We start from the raw sequence: 17,328 nt of genomic DNA, 5'->3' as shown, positions 1-17,328 counted from the left end.
TCGATCATAATCTCAGTATATAAAGAAAATAATTAATAACTAACTAACAAACAGGTCCTAAAAATCCGCAAATCCTCCACTATCCACTCCATATCTTTGACCACGTGCATAAAGGAGTCTTGTAGTGAAATTTTAGGTAGACTTGGTCCTTGGAGGCGTTAATGTTGATAAATATCAACATTCATATGAGAAACAACCGTTAACAGCATCAAATACCAAGGATCCATGATCCTGACATAGCTCTGGAACTCTTCAGAAGGATAATTGATCCAGGCATGTCTTCAAGAATAACATATCCTTAGTACTCAGTTATTTGTGACACAACAAGAAGTCCTATAAATCCGCCACTTCTCCCACTAAATGTGTTACAGCCATTTGACCACGTGTTTGACAAGTCCAATAGCGAGATATCCGGTGGAATAAGTCTTAGAGCCGCTATACTTATTAAATAACAACCTACACACAAGAAACAATTGTTAATAATACCAAGTACTGAGGACCACTGATCCTGACAGGATCTGTCTAAGGATAACTGATCCAAGAACATATGTTAGGATAACGTATCCACGGTGTCAAATTTCCGTGCCCTAACAATTGCCCCCAAAATGGCGGTTGTGATAAGATCACAGCTGTCATTTTGCCTTTGAATTCAGACTTCCTGCAAAAACGGATGAGATTTGACAAGCTAGATATAATTATCATATATCAATGGAGTTTCCATGGAAACTTCACTTCCGGATGTATATCCTTCTCCCTGCAAATCACGAACAACTAGTAACACCTGTTTAACTTGGGTTAAGAATTTTGGATAAGTCCTTGTGGCTTATCTTAATTAATATATAAATCTTTTGACTACTTACTTGTTACTTGTTATTTTGAAAGTTTGTTTTATATAGCTTAAGTCTCATTGAAAGTTTTATGAAATAATATATTTTAGTAAAAAGTTTTAGGATAAAATATCCTTGCAAAAATAAACCAGGATCTCAAATCCTTATAAAAATAGATTGAGAATAATGAATCCTTATATCTATGAAGATATAAACTGAAATCAAATAAGTGTAAACCGATAAACAGAAATCATACCGTAAGGTCTGGTTAGACCTAAGTTACCAGAAGTATTGAACTCTTAATGTTCCTTACAAGAGTAGTTTTAGGATCTGGGATCCTTAGTTTCTCGATCTTCAGTAATAACTTAGAAAATTCGCTGCAAATAATTCATATTATTAATTGGGATCAAATCCGTTAAGCTGGGGACAAGACCAACAAATATTCTGGGGACAAGCTCGTGCAACTGGGGACAAGCCCATAAAATAAACAGGGGACAAGCCCAACAAATATTCTGGGGACAAGCCCAATAAACTGGGGACAAGCCCAACAAATATTCTGGGGACAAGCCCGTGCAACTGGGGACAAGCCCATAAAATAAACTGGGGACAAGCCCAACAAATATTCTGGGGACAAGCCCAACAAATATTCTGGGGACAAGCCCAATAATCTGGTGTTAAACTGGCGACATGGCCCTTGAGAAGAGGTGAAAACCCCTTAAACCTTAGGATTAAACTGGCGACATGGCCCTTAAGAAGAGGTGAAAACCCCTTAAACCTTAGAATTAAACTGGCGACAAGGCCCTTGAGAAGAGGTGAAAACCCCTTAAACCTTAAGATATGGTACGTCTACCATAATTCGTAGGATCCTCCATATAGCCGGAGACAACGAAATTGTCAGCCACTAAGCGTGTACTAGTCCCGCTGCCCCGAACTATACGTCGGATAGCGTGCGCAACTAGCGATCGTGAGAAAGGCGAAAACCTTTAAACCTTAGGGGATATGACCATCGGGGGTCATACCCCATCGTGGGCAAGGCCAAAGGAAATAGTAAAGTACCTTATATGTAAAGGAGAGGTGGCCAACCTCTTGATCATTGAACATTTGAGTAGATCCCTGCATTATTACTTAAAACTTGGAAAAAATAGATGTTAAGAATATATTATCCTTAAATTAATAATAAGAATCTGAAATGAATAAGTGATCAGATAGATATTACCAATTTTAGGATCCTTGATCCTTTATGAATGCTTGATTTTCTAAGGATACTGGATCCTGTCTAGAGAAAGTACTTCTTGAGATGGATAGCATTCCATGCTCTTGGTAAACTGCTACCTTCCATTGTGAGCAAATGATATGCCTCATTTCCTGCTTCTGACTCAATCTGATAAGGTCCTTCCCATTTGGGTGCTAACTTTCCATCGGCCGGATTGGTAGTATTTTGGAAGGCTTTCCTTAAAACTAGATCTCCATCTTGAAATCTTCTTATTATGATATTTTTGTTGTACGCCCCAGCTACCCTTTGTTGATATGCTGCCATTCTGATCTTGGCTAGCTCTCTGAGTTCTTCTATAGTATCCAAGTCTTCAAGAAGGATTTCTTCATTGGCTTCAGGATCACGGATGCTGGTTCTCGCAGTAGGAACCACCATTTCTGTGGGATTTACTGCTTCTGATCCAAACACCAAAGAGAAGGGTGTCTGGCTTGTTGCATTTTTGGGTGTAGTTCTGTCTGCCCAAAGAACATAAGGAAGTTCTTCAGCCCATTTTCCCTTCTTGGATCCTAGCTTCTTCTTTAGATTGTTGATGATGATCTTGTTGCTAGACTCTGCTTGGCCATTGGCTTGAGGATGAACCGGAGTTGAAGTAATCATTTTGATGCCCCAACTATCACAAAAGTTAGTGGTTCTATTCCCGATAAACTGGGAACCATTATCACAAACAATTTCAGCGGGAATGCCAAATCTAGTTATAATATTTCGTTTAATAAAAGATATTACTTCCCTTTCTCGGACTTGTACAAATTCTTCTCCCTCAATCCATTTGGAGAAGTAGTCAGTCATAGCAAGCATAAAGACCTTTCCACCTGGTTCTTTTGGTAGCTTGCCTACAATATCCATACCCCATTTCATGAAAGGCCATGAGGAGGATATAGGATATAGAGGCTCCGCTGGTTGGTGAAGGATATTCGCGTGTCTTTGACAAGCATCACATTTCCTTGAATACTCCACTGCATCCTTCTTCATTGTTGGCCAGAAGTATCCAGTTCTAAGTATTCTAGAAAATAATGTTCTTCCACCTGTGTGATTGCCGCAATCTCCTTCGTGAAAATCCTGGAGTACTTCTTGGATCTCAGGATCCTCAATGCATCTCAAATATGGACCTGCAAGAGATTTTCTATATACCATATCATTTAACAAAATATATTGGGATACCTTGAGTTTGAAAGACTTGGGATTTTCTGTGGCTGGAATTTCTCCAGTCTGAATATGATTCTTGATAGGATGGATCCATGATCCTTTGTTGTTTGAGGATAAAGGATCCCAGAGCATGATTTCTTTATCATTCGTTATCTCCCCAACTTCATGTTCTCCTATTGCTGGCGCGAGAATGTGGATTATTGGGATCTTCAAATCCTCAGGAATCTTCAAATATGAGGCTAAGTTTGCTAAGGCGTCTTCCCCAGCGTTTTCTTCCCTCGGTACCTGTGTAATACTAAATATTTCGAAGGATTTCGATAACTCCTTCACAACATCTAAATATTTCATTAGTTTCTCACCTTTAACAGCATACGAGCCATTAAAGTGGTTAGTTATCAATAAAGAATCTACATAAACTTGAAGATACCTGATCCTCATTTGTTTGGCTAAAAGTTAACCTGCGATAAGTACTTTGTATTCTGCCTCATTGTTGGTGGCTTGGAATGCACATGCAATGGACTGGGATATTAGTCCCCCTATGGCGATTTCAGTAGGATACCCAATCCTGTTCCTCTTACATTGGATGCTCCATCTGTGAAGAGGGTCCAAGGATCCTTTGTTTCTTCTAGTTGCTAAACTTCCAAATCAGCTTCCTTCTGCATGTCGCTACTGAAATCAGCCACAAAGTCTGCAAGCTCTCGTGACTTAATGGTTATTCTAGGCTCATACTAAATGTCATATGCACTCAACTTCACAAACCACTTGGCCATCCTTCCTGACAACTCTATCTTTCTAAGCATATCCTTAACAGAATAGTTAGTTCTCAAAATAATAGTATGGTGTTTAAAAATAATGTCTCAACTTGGTTGAGGCAATAATCAAAGCAAGAATTAATTTCTCAATGTGAGAATACCTGACCTCTGCGTCTAAGAGGTTTTTACTTACATAATATACCGGATGATGTGGACCTTCATGATCCTTGGCCAGAACATCACTGACTGCATTACCTGAAACATCTAAGTATAGAGACAACGGCTCACCATAAATTGGCTTCATCAAGGCTAGTGCTGAGGATAGATAATCCTTAAGAGCCTTCAGCGCATCCTCATGCTTTTGAGTCCATTCAAACTTCCATGGTCTTGCTTAACTGGTCTTTGAACATCATATTGACCAGTCTTCGATATGTTTCCCCTGTCATGTCTGAATGCTTAAAGGCAAAGGTAGATTTTCTTCGCCCTAAGAAGGATACCAAATCCTCCTCAATCTTGCTGGGGATACTGGATCCTAGGAACACCTTTATCTCTGGATCCTCGGTATCAAAGGATACTTCTTTAACGTCTTTCTCCCGAGCTTCCAGAACGTCCCTAGGATGTTGTTGTGGTTGCTATGCCACAGTCTGCTTGGCTGTCGACTTCATTGACGAAGAATAGTAGTTCTTGGCTTCCACCTGATCACCGTCTATCCTTACTACTCCCCAAGGGGTAGGAATCTTGATGCACTGATGGTATGTAGAAGCCACTACTTTCATTCCATGTAGCCAAGGCCTGCCTAAAATAACATTGCAACAAGAAAGGTTATCAATTACACAAAATCTTTGATAAGAATTTAACCCTTCGATGTATATCGGGAGGTTGATGTCCCCCAATGTTTTCTTGGTTTCTCCACTAAAACCAACTAGCACCGATGTTCTTGGGATGATGTCTGGATCTGTTATGTTCATCTTCTGAAGTACATCATGTTGGATGATATTGACCGAGCTACCACCGTCAACTAGGATCCTGCGAACATAATGGTTAGCTATAAATAAAGTAATAATCAAACAGTCGTGGTGAGGATCCTGGATGCTTGATTTGTCTTCTTCATCGAAAAAGATTCTTTTGTCAGTGGTCAGAGTGGTGAATATAACCGGTTGGTCCCCGCCATCCAATTTTATTTCCTTGGCTAGCCTCTTAGCTGCAGAGAAAGAAGTTCCGCATGTGTCTGACCCTCCGGAAATGAAATTGATCATGCGAGCATCTCGATGAGGATCATGGATCCTTATACTATCTTCTTGTTCAAAGAAGATTCTTTTATCAGCTATTGACGTAGTGGGGATAAGCGGTCTTTCCCCATTATTCAATTCGGTCTTCTCAATGAGGGTCTCTGCTATCGGAGAGGAACTTCAAAATATATCTGCGCCTCTGGAGACGAAGTTGATCACGTGCGCATCTGGTAGTGGTGCTGCTGCTTTCTAAGGGGCTTCTTCAGGATCCTGGATCCTTGATTTCTTACCGGGTGACTCCTATTTTGTTGAAGTACCCAATCTTTCCTAGATCCTTTTATCATCCTCTAATCTTATGAATCTGAGTGCCCTGTTTCTGACTTCATCTAAAGTCCTGCATGGAGTCATCACAAGATCGTTATAAATGGGGAGCCCCTTTGAAGTCCCATCTTGAATGCTTCAACACCTGTAACTATATCAAGATTAGGAATCTCTAGGGCCTCCCTGCCAAACCTTGTAACAGAATCCCTAAGGGACTCATCATAAGGTTGGACAACTCTATATAAGTCACTAGTTAACTTCTCAAATTTCCTACTACAAGAAAATTGGATGTTGAACAAGTTAACTAAATGTGAGAAAGAAATAACAGAAAAGGGAGGAAGACTTAGCAGCCATTTTAATGCAGATCCTGTTAGTGTGGATCGAAACCCTTGCACAGACAAGCCTCCTTGAGTCTCTCGGGAATTGGATTGATCTCCATTCTGTCCCTGTATTGGGCTACATGCTCTTCAGGATTAGTGGTACCATCGTACACTTTCATGTTGGGGGTTCGAAAGCGTTTTGGGATCTCCGCGTCATAGATTGGTGGAGCAAATCTGGAAAGTTTGTGGCTTCCTTCTGGTATCTCAGGAGTTGGACGGATCACCCCTGGTACGCTGGATATCATATCCTTGATTTTCTGTAGTTCCTTAGCCATAGCTTGGTTGATACCTGCATCCTGCATGGAACCACGGTTAGCATCTAAGGACATAGGATCATACAAGTTACCTCTTTTTTGCGTGAAAGTCGGCATTCCAGAAGAGTGGCTGATGTAACAAGCGTCTGCTACAGGAGTTGGTCCACCATAAGCTATGGTCTGCATGGGGATTATATCTCCTTCATGGATTTCAGAAGATCGTTGGTGTTGAACTCCTAAGGATCCTTGACCCTGATAGAAGGATCCTTGAGGCTGGAAGTTGTAGGATCCTTGAACATATAATCCGAAGGATCTTGGTTGAAGGATCAATGGTCCTTGTTGAAAGGTTGAGGATCCTTGAGCTGGTTGACCCACGGACCCCTGGTGAAGGATATATGATCCTTGCTGAAAAGTTGAGGGTGGGTCCTTGAGCTGGTTGACCCATGGACCCGTGGTGAAGGGTAGATGATCCTTGCTAAAATAGTGAGGATCCTTGAGCCTGCTGACCCATGGATCCTGGTTGAAGGATGGATGATCCTTGCGAGAACTACGCCATGGATTCTGGACTGCTGAAATCCAGCATCCTGGGCATCAAGGGGGTGAGATCCTCAGCTGGCCTCTTGTTCTTCCTGAGATCTTCTATCTCACGGAGGATCCTCTGGTTGGTCTTGTTCTGCTGCTCCATGTATGCTTTAACCTGCGAAAACATAGATGAAACATTACTGTTAGTACTAACCACCGGGGCTGCAGCAACAGTTTTTGAGCTCTGAAAGACTGGTAGTTGCGTCTTGCTTCCAGCAGCAGCAGCCCTTGGTGATCCCGTGATTGGCGGAGGCATCGGTGGCAAAGTCCTCGAAGAAAGAGGGACCGTAGCTGGCATGGTTGATGAAGCAGAGGATGATTGAGAGGCCATTAATAGTGATATGGGTATGAAAAAGTTGAGAATGATAAGAATAACATGGATTATAGCACCAATTGCCCCACGGTGGGCGCCAAATTGTTTTGGACAAAAATCTGCTAAGGATAATGTATCCAAATCTGTTATGTGAGGTTTAGTGCTAAAATGATAACAGCGATTATATGAACGAAATAGAGATGAACACCGTGATTTGATCACGAGGGAAAAAGCCCTATATTACGATAATCTTACTTCGGTCAAAACTTAACAAGGCAATCTTTGATAAAATGACTTCGGTCAAGGATTAACAAGATAATCTTTGGTCGAATCACTTCAGTCAAGGATCAACGAGGTAACCTTCGGTCGGATAGTACGTGATTATAGTAATCTCCGGCACAAAAAACCCCCGGACGGTGAAAACTATCACCGTCAAGTTTATTAATGGTAACAATCGGTTACAAGTGTTGTGGAGATTAGATCGATGTTACAAGAATTGCTAATGTGTACAGAGAGTGTTTGGTTCTGCTCTGAGTGTGTGTGTATACAGTGATGAATGAATCTCCTAATCGATCATAATCTCAGTATATAAAGAAAATAATTAATAACTAACTAACAAACAGGTCCTAAAAATCCGCAAATCTTCCACTATCCACTCCATATCTTTGACCACGTGCATAAAGGAGTCTTGTAGCGAAAGTTTTGGCAGACTTGGTCCTTTGAGCCGTTAATGTTGATAAATATCAACATTCATATGAGAAACAACCGTTAACAACATCAAATACCGACGATCCATGATCCTGACATAGCTCTGGAACTCTTCAGAAGGATAATTGATCCAGACATGTCTTCAAGAATAACATATCCTCAGTACTCAGTTATTTGTGACACAACAAGAAGTCCTATAAATCCGCCACTTCTCCCACTAAACGTGTTACAGCCATTTGACCACGTGTTTGACAAGTTCAATAGCGAGATATCCGGTGGAATAAGTCTTAGAGCCGCTATACTTATTAAATAACAACCTACACACAAGAAACAATTGTTAATAATACCAAGTACTGAGGACCACTGATCCTGACAGGATCTGTCTAAGGATAACTGATCCAAGAACATATGTCAGGATAACGTATCCACAGTGTCAAATTTCTGTTCCCTAACAATACTGAGTTGTGATCAACATTAGAGACACACATTCGCACGTACTCTAGCTGCTAAGTTATCTGTAATCACACGCATATAGCGTTCATTGTATTCGTTGATCAACAACTCCACCCATTGTAACCCATTTTTGTTTATTAATAAATTGGTGATAGACTAGTTGTCATCACCCGTGGTTTTTTTCTTTTGATCTGAACAAGATAAAAGGGTTTTTCCTCGCAACAAATCACGGTGTTCACTCCATTTTCATTCATATAATCGTTGTTATTGGCATAGCACTATTCCTCACTTTTACGGATTTGGATACATTATCCTTAGCTGATTTTTATCCAAAACAAGTTGTCAAAGACATGCAAATATCCTTCACCAGCCAGCAGAACCTATGTATCCTATATCCTCTTCATGGCCTTTCATGAAATGGGGTATGGATATTGTAGGCAAACTACCTAAGGCACCAGGAGGAAAAGTATTCATGCTTGCAATGACGAATTAGTTTTCAAAATGGATAGAAGCAGAAGCTTTTGTTCAAGTACGCAAAAAAGAGGTGATATCTTTAATTAAAAGAAATGTTATTACTAGATTTGGTATCCCTTCAGAAATTATTTGTGACAATGGTTCCCAGTTTACCGGAAAAAGAACCACTAACTTTTGTGACAGCTGGGCCATCAAGATGATAACCTCTACTCCAGCGCATCCTCAAGCTAATGGTCAAGCGGAGTCTAGCAACAAAATCATCATCAACAATCTCAAGAAGAAGCTAGGATCCAAGAAGGGAAAGTGGGCTGAGGAGCTACCTTATGTTCTTTGGGCCGACAGGAGAACACCCAAGAATGCAATAGGCCAAACACCCTTCTCATTGGTGTTTGGCTCAGAGGCAGTAATTCCCACAGATATGGTGGTTCCTACCGTAAGAACGAGCATCCGTGATCTTGAGGCCAATGAAGAAATTCTTCTTGAAGACTTGGATACTGTTGAAGAACTCAGAGACCTGACCAAGATCAGAATGGCAGCTTATCAACAACGGGTAGCTGCGGCATACAACAAAAATATAAGGATCAGAAGATTTCAAGAAGGAGATTTAGTTTTGAGAAAAGCCTTCCAAAACACAACCAATACGGCTGATGGGAAATTAGCACCCAAATGGGAAGGTCCTTATCTGATCGAGTCAGAGGCAGGAAAGGGAGCATATCATTTGCTCACGATAGAAGGCAACAGGTTACCAAGAGCATGGAATGCTATTCACCTCAAGAAGTACTTTTTCTGATCAGGATCCAGCATCCTGTGAGGATATATTATCCTTGAAGGATCAAGGATCCCCAAAATCGATAATATCTATCCAATCACTTATCCTTTTCAATTCTTACTTTTAATTTATGGATAATATATTCTTAACAAGTTGTTTCTTCCAAGTTTTAAGTATCAATGCAGGATATTAATAAGATGTGTAATAACCAAGAGGTTGGCCACCTATCCTTTATATTCAAGGTACTTTACTATTTCCCTTGGCCTAGCCCACGATTGGATATGATCCCCAATGGTCATATCCCCTAAGGTTTAAAGGTTTTCACCTTTCTTATAAATTAGAGTTTCTACACTCTCGCCTGGAGCGCACGCTATCCAACGTATAGTCCGGGGCTGCGGGACCAGTACACGTTTAGTGGCTGACAATTTTGTTGTCTTCGGCTATATGGAGGATCCTACGATTTATGGCAGACGTACCATACCACCGGTTTATAACGTTTTCACGTTATCTTACGTTTGGGCTAAATCCCGGTTTGGGCGAGTCCCTAGTTAACATCCGTATTTGGGCTTGTCTCCAGTTTTAGGCTTGTCCCCAGTTTTGGCCTTGTCCCCAGTTTTGGGCTTGTCCCCAGTTTTGGGCTTGTCCCCAGTTCATGGGATTGTCCCCAGTTGCACGGGCTTGTCCCCTGTTTATTATTTGGGCTTGTCCGCAGTTTAATGGGTTTGATCCCAATTAATATTATAAGTTGTTTGCAACAAATTTTCTAAGTTCATCATGAAGACAAAGTCCTATGGATTCGAAATCCTAAGATTACTTCTTCAAGGATCATTGAAGGTTCTATACTTATGGTAACTTAGGTCTACCTAGACCTTCTGGTATGGTTTCTATTAATGAATTTACATTATATTAACTGCAACAATTTTTAAACGTTTTAAGGGTTATCTCTTTAAGGATATTCTATCCTGAAGTTTGTTCTCTAAGAATATTCTATCCTAAATATTTTTCGTAAGGACATTTTATCCTAAAACTTTTTGTTAAATATTGTTGTTTAAAACATTCAACTAGATTAAATCTGTATCAAACAAACTTTCAGAATAATAAGTAACACACCAATAGTTAAAAGTTTTATATTATTTAATATAAGTCACCAGGACTTATCCAAAATCCTTAACCCGGACTTCACCATGCAAAAGATGGACCATCCACCCAGGTTCAGTAAGTAGTACTAACTGTTCATACGTGGAGGAAAGTTAAAAACAGGGGCATCAAAGGCTTCATCCCCACAAACAGAGGATCCATCCACATTTTCTACCCCCGCAAATTGTCTTAAGGATCAAGGATCCTTTACCCTAGTTACTTCTGTCTATTACAAACCATAGTTATTGTTCATAAAAACATCATAAAGGAAAATAAAGAAAATGGGCTCTGGCCTTGTCTTCTGTATCCTTCATCACCCGTTTAGGCAGCTGCTTCAACCTCCACCGCTGCTTGATTTCCTCCATCAGCTTCACCCGCATCCTTCGCTCCACTCGTACTTGCTCCACCTGCATCAGCCATCTCACCTTCTTATTCGTCCTCACCTTCACCCAAGTCAGCCAAAGCTTGTTTCCACTGCGTAATGTCCCATAAGGATCTGTCAAAGGTTGGGTCATTAGCTTCAGTCACCAGCTTGATTCTGGCCTGAAGAACTGACTTTGTTGCCCAGATCTTTGCCTCATCGGTAGCCCGGTTGATCCCATCCTGCATTTGGACCTCAAGTGTGGATGCATGATCCTCTGCCTGCTTCTTCTCCTTGGTTATTTTGGAGAGGGCCTTGTCTTTAGCAGCAACCATGGACCTCATCGCAGCAAGAGTCTCTTCGTACTCTCCAACGATCTTGTCATGATGGCTTTGAGCAGAGTTGATGGCCTAAAAAAGAAAATAGGATAAGCTTAGGAGAATGCATGGACAATAAAAATTGAAAGAATAAAGGATCCTTCAGTCGAAAGCATTTCCAGAAGCTGTTTCTCGGTTTTAAAGGGGTTCTCTGGATCTGAACTCTTCTTCCTCTTAGCTCCTGACTTGGCTCGGGTTGTGATTGGACGAGGCTCGGATGCTGGAGTTGGTTTCGAGGTCTCCTTCTTGGTGAACATGCAGTCGATATCTTCAAGGGAGAACTTGGAAGCGGATTTTCCTGACTTTTGAGCGCCTATAAACAATAATTCACAGATAAGTTTTCAATTATTTCTCTTTTTAATAATAAAATTTTTATTCTTACTTGACATATTTGACTCTGAGTTTGTCTCTTGAAAAGCTTCGATAAACTTGGCTTGAAAGGTTCTGGTTGTAGAATCCAGTGATAGGAATTTTTCAATCCTCTCTTCGACTCCAGGAAGCTCAGACAGTAAAGCAAAATTTTCAACTGCATAAGAAAAGAAAAGTATTAATAGAAGAATCAAGTATCCTATTATTACAACCTAAGGATCCTAGATCCTACCCTTCTGGATCCACTTTTTGGGAAGATCGGCTCCACCTGGAATGGAATCCCTTTTTACAAAGAAAAATTGGTTCCTCTAAAGAATACCATTCAGAGTAACCTTGGAGATAGGGATCACTTGTCTAGGTTTCGATTTAAAGACAAAGCGTTTAGAGCCATGGGTAACCAGGTTGTACAGGTATGATAACTCCACCAAGCCGAACTCGACAGCCTCCTCTTCGATTATCCTCTCTATGGTATGAAGGACTCTCCACAGCATCGACATGGTTTGGATGTAGCTGATTCCCGTCAGGGTAAAGAATCTTTGGGTGAAATCAGGAAAGGGATACTTGAAGCCTATGAGAAACGGTTGGGCTGGAAAGCAAAACCAGTTTTTTGATATACTATCACTGCGGGCTAGAGAATCGAAGGGTCGGAAAACTGTATTGGCCGGAAATTATGGTCGGATTTCGTCAATCTTCGGATCTGTGAACTTACAGATCTCGAAGGAAGGGGCTTGAAGGATACCTTGCAAGTAGAGATCATCGGGCTCAGTATGATTGAAAGAAGAAGAAGAAGAAGAAGAGGATACATAAACAGTTAACATATTGAAAGAAAAATAAAAAGGAGAAAGAAGGATACCTGAAATACGGCTGGATGTTATAAGAGGCTCATGTTCATCGCATATATAGGCGGCGTATAATTATGTTTATTAATAATAACCACCTAACACACGTCTAATCATCTTCTTTTTTGCAGGGATTACTGTAGGCTCCCAGCCGGATCTACACGAGATATCTCGTTTTACGTAGGTGCGGAATCCCTACGTAAGACGTTACGAGTGTAGAAGACGATACGATTAAACACACGTTACAATAAACAAATACTCGTTATATTGCAACCTTAAACACGTGATATGTATCACTAATACTGGACTCGTTACACGTAAACTGAATACTCTGATTGAATCCCTCCTAATGTTATTGATTAAGCCGTAACCTAATCAATATATAACACGACAACTTCGCCTGGCATGTTCAGGCGAAGTTGTCACTAACTTCGCTTAGTTCACAAGTTCGCCTGTATCAGCGAACTTGTGAGCTAACTTCGCTTACATACAAACACAAATCCAAACGACTCGATTACAGACACTAGACACTGAACTACTGACATCATGTACCAACAGACTCCCCCTTGGCAGTAGCTTCATCTCTTTATCTTCAAACACGTGTCTTGTAATCTTCAACAATCTTGAATCTTCATCTTTAAGCATTCACTCCTTCTCGTACACATACCGAAACAACTCTTTGATATTTCCTCGCTTCGTCTTTCCAAGCAGGAATATAAAAGATTTTCTTCTCATTCAGCACCTGCAGATCAGCTAGAGACAGGTTCACTAGATGCATCGGATCATAGACTCTCAGCAGCTCTTGTTCATCTTCGTCTTCCATCACTGCTTCAGCTGTCTCACAATCTACATACCACCACTTCAACTCTTTGAGCACATCCTTGGGCATTTGTTTCATCGGCACTTCTTTCAAACACCGGATCGGTTTATACTTCATAATCATCCAAGGCTTGCCATCTGCTCTCAACCCTCTATCTTTATCTTTGATAAGTTTACCCTTCTGTGGTTTCAGCAGCTCGAACTTCTTTTCCTTTATACTCTCCTTCCATACTATCTTCCCGATGACTCTAGCCATATTATCATCACTTCGATTTATCAATCCCAATCTGGCTAAGTCTTTCACTTCACATTCTGGCAGTGTGTTCAACGATCTCAACATTCTTTTGAAGTACTGAATACCATCATATCTCTTAATCACGAAGAGCCTCAACTGCTCATCGTATATCCAGCAAATAATCCCTTATCTCGCTTCAGCATAGCCTCTAATGTTGTAAGTCTTCTTAAACATAGTAGGGACCACTGGTTTCTTCGTTTTGACGAACCACTGAGCATAGTCTTCTTTCCATCTAGGCTGCTCTTCCCATTCAGTCTCATCATTTCCCATCTCTTTACTCATATCTGCGTTATCGACTTCTGGAATCTCATGCTCTACATTCTCTTCTACTATCTCTCCCTCTTCTATCTCATCATCAATCACAATCTGTTCACCAATCTTCTCTATCTCATCACTCGGTAATACATCATCATCACACATAAAGTCATCATCCATCTCCTCAACCTCCACTACCACCACATCATCACCACCAGCTGCAGTTGTCGACTCCCCCTGAGTTGTGGAAGTCCCAAGAGCTTGTATAGTTCTTGGCAACTCACCACCTGCACCTTTCGATGCATTGGGATCATCGTCTCGATCATTTCTCCTCTTGGTCCTCAACTCATCGCCTTTACAGCTCGTCTCCCCCTGAGATGCCAAGAACTCCTTCAGAGCATCTATGATTTTTCCATGTTCTACCAGCAGGGACGACTGCATCTGATTCTCTGCAACTAGGCGTTGAATAGCCTGGGTCTGGATAAGATTAATCCTTGACTGCTCTGCCACGACCCGTTCAAGTGCTGCTATTTGTTCTGAGTCTGATAAGGTTGCATCGAAATCAAACCTCAGATGTGATATATCTTGAGTGTACTGAGGAGGGAATACCGATGTATCCGGGACCTCAGAAGTAGACGTAACCGCAGGTGGTATCGTCACCGATAACCCTGCAGTGGCCACAACCGTCGAATCAATAAAATGTGCCACGACCTCCGTTGGAGTAAGAGTTGGAGGTGGCAACGAGACAATCTCCAGAGCCGATAGTTGAAATGAAGTGAGTGGGAGGACAAATGAGGATGAGGTAGCCACCACGGGAATGTCCGTGGCGCTTGGCCTTGTAACCTGTAATGATAAGGGAACCATTGTCATACCGGACAGTGCGGGTGGGGTGAAACGTACCACCCTCGAGCTCTCACCAGCTCCCGATCCTGCACCTGCCCGTTCCCTTCTTGATCTCCGGATCAACTGTTGAACTTCTTATTCATAGTCTGACTCACTATCATCATCAGCTCTCTTTCTTTTCCCATGAGTCTGTTCATGTGTTACCAAAATCCGTCTCGCTTCGGTCAATTCATCATCAGAATCTGAGCCAGCCACCGTTGTAGCTGCCCTAGTAACATTCACACCCGAAACATGTGCAACAGAGACTTGCACAATCTCCTCTGGATCAACCCTCTCCATGTCAAAAAATCCTTGACCGCCAAACTCTGCGTCAAGGTCAACGTTATCCTCCGGTGACACAACAGGAGCAGCAGGTATAGCTTGAGGTGCTCCTGCCTGTTGTGGTGCCGGGTCCCGAAACTCGTCCCCACGAGCAGGCACATACCCCGGGTTGATCAAGTACCCAAATAGTGGAGTATGCCGAGGACGGAGCTCAGGTTTGCTCCTCACACTGGAGGATCTGCATTGGGCAAAGATCCTTTTGCTCACACTTTCTACGTATCGGATTGGTCGGCGCTGAGGTAGCGTTGGAGCAACATGATTCAAGATCATTTGGAGAAATCTTGGATACATGATAAATCTCTCACGCGCCACCGCTCTTCGTTGTCGATCGATCTCGTAGAAGACCATCTGACTAAAGCTGTAACGCTTATTATAAGTCAGAGCAGTCATTGCCGACTGCGTGGTCGCGCCCATGCCATCAGTGCCCGCCTTTCTCCCTGACATGCAAACAATCATGACATGCATGAGAAAGCGCCACTGGTCAAGTAAAAACCCCTTCCTTCTCTGGGTATCTCCCAAGGGACCTGAGTATCCCATCCTCAAAAACGCTCCATCCCGGAAAGGAGCTACAAAGTCTGTCGGGTCATCCCTCGTCTCATCTCCAAAACGTAAAGCCACCCGGATCTATTCAGATGAGAACTGAACAATGTGATTGTTGACTGTTGCTCGCATCACCGGGGGCTCGACCCTACAATCATATTCCACGGTCTGCCAAAAATCCTCAATGTTGGGTAAGGATATCGGCAGAGTTGTCGTAATCGCGTGGAATATACGCGAGCGTAATAGGAACGTGATGATTTCACGGAAATCATCAACTCCGCTCGCCTCCGGGTCTAATGTTATATACATGTTGTGACCCGGGAAGAACTGTCTTTGGTTATCACCACCGTCATCACCGCCTGCACCACCTATAGCAGCCATATCTGCACCAAACAGACTAAGTTAGATAAGCGACAAAGTAAATCACAAGTTCGCCTGTTACCATGAGCGAAGTTGTGATCTTTTCAGTATAGGCGAAGTTAAAGATGGGGCGAAGTTGGGAAACAACTTTGCTTCAACTTTAACTTCGTCTGTTAACTGTTAAGTAAAAAAGTCCAGGCGAAGTTAATGGTAACTTCGCCTAACCACAACATCGCCTCATAAACTGTTTCAAAATTAATTATCAGGCGAAGTTAAACCTCAGGCGAAGTTACGGACAACTTCGCCTAAACTGTAACTTCGCCGAATATGAAACGGCATCAGTTAGGTTTATCGAACAACGTGATTTGGTCAATTTTGAGCTTGCGGATCTCGTAAAATTTGATTTAATGACGATTTAGACGATTAGATTGATTATGAACACGTAAACATACGTTTGAAAATCGGTTGTTAAGGGTTCGAAAAACGAGAACGTGAATCGGGTCGAATCGACCGATGATAAACATTAATGAACATGATTAATCGATTCGATTACCCTACACACCTTTAAACACGGATTAGAATCGAAGGAAGAGAGAACATAGAAAGATCGATAAGTTCGCTGTAGGATTAGAGGTTAAGTTCGCTGGTTAAGTTCGCTTGGTTTTGAAAATAATGGACCAGCTTGACCTATGAATTCCTTTATATAGGGTAATAGTTGTTCCGGCGAAGTTATGGATAACTTCGCCTATAAATGGCGAAGTTATGCTCAACTTCGCTGGAATTAAAAAATTTTCAAAACAAACCCCATAATTTGAACAATTTGCAATTAAGTTTTAAAGGTGGCAACGAGGCAATCTCCGGAGCCGATAGTTGAAATGAAGTGAGTGGGAGGCCAAATGAAGATGAGTTAGCCACCACGGGAATGTCCGTGGCGCTTGGCCTTGTAACCTGTAATGATGAGGGAACCATTGTCATACCGGACAGTGCGGGTGGGGTGAAACGTACCACCCTCGAGCTCTCACCGGCTCCCGATCCTGCACCTATCCGTTCCCTTCTTGATCTCCGGATCAACTGTTGAACTTCTTTTTCATAGTCTGACTCACTATCATCATCAGCTCTCTTTCTTTTCCCATGAGTCCGTTCATGTGTTACCAAAATCCGTCTCGCTTCGGTCAATTCATCATCAGAATCTGAGTCAGCCACCGTTGTAGCTGCCCTAGTAACATTCACACCCGAAGCTTGTTCAACCGAGACCTGTACATTCTCCTCTGGAT

This window comes from Bidens hawaiensis, unplaced genomic scaffold (genome assembly GCF_021521415.1).
Source record: "Bidens hawaiensis isolate Kalapana, Puna unplaced genomic scaffold, B.hawaiensis_p1.1 tig00043093_1, whole genome shotgun sequence".
Taxonomy (NCBI): Eukaryota; Viridiplantae; Streptophyta; class Magnoliopsida; order Asterales; family Asteraceae; genus Bidens; species Bidens hawaiensis.
Note: the sequence above shows the minus strand (reverse complement) of the source record.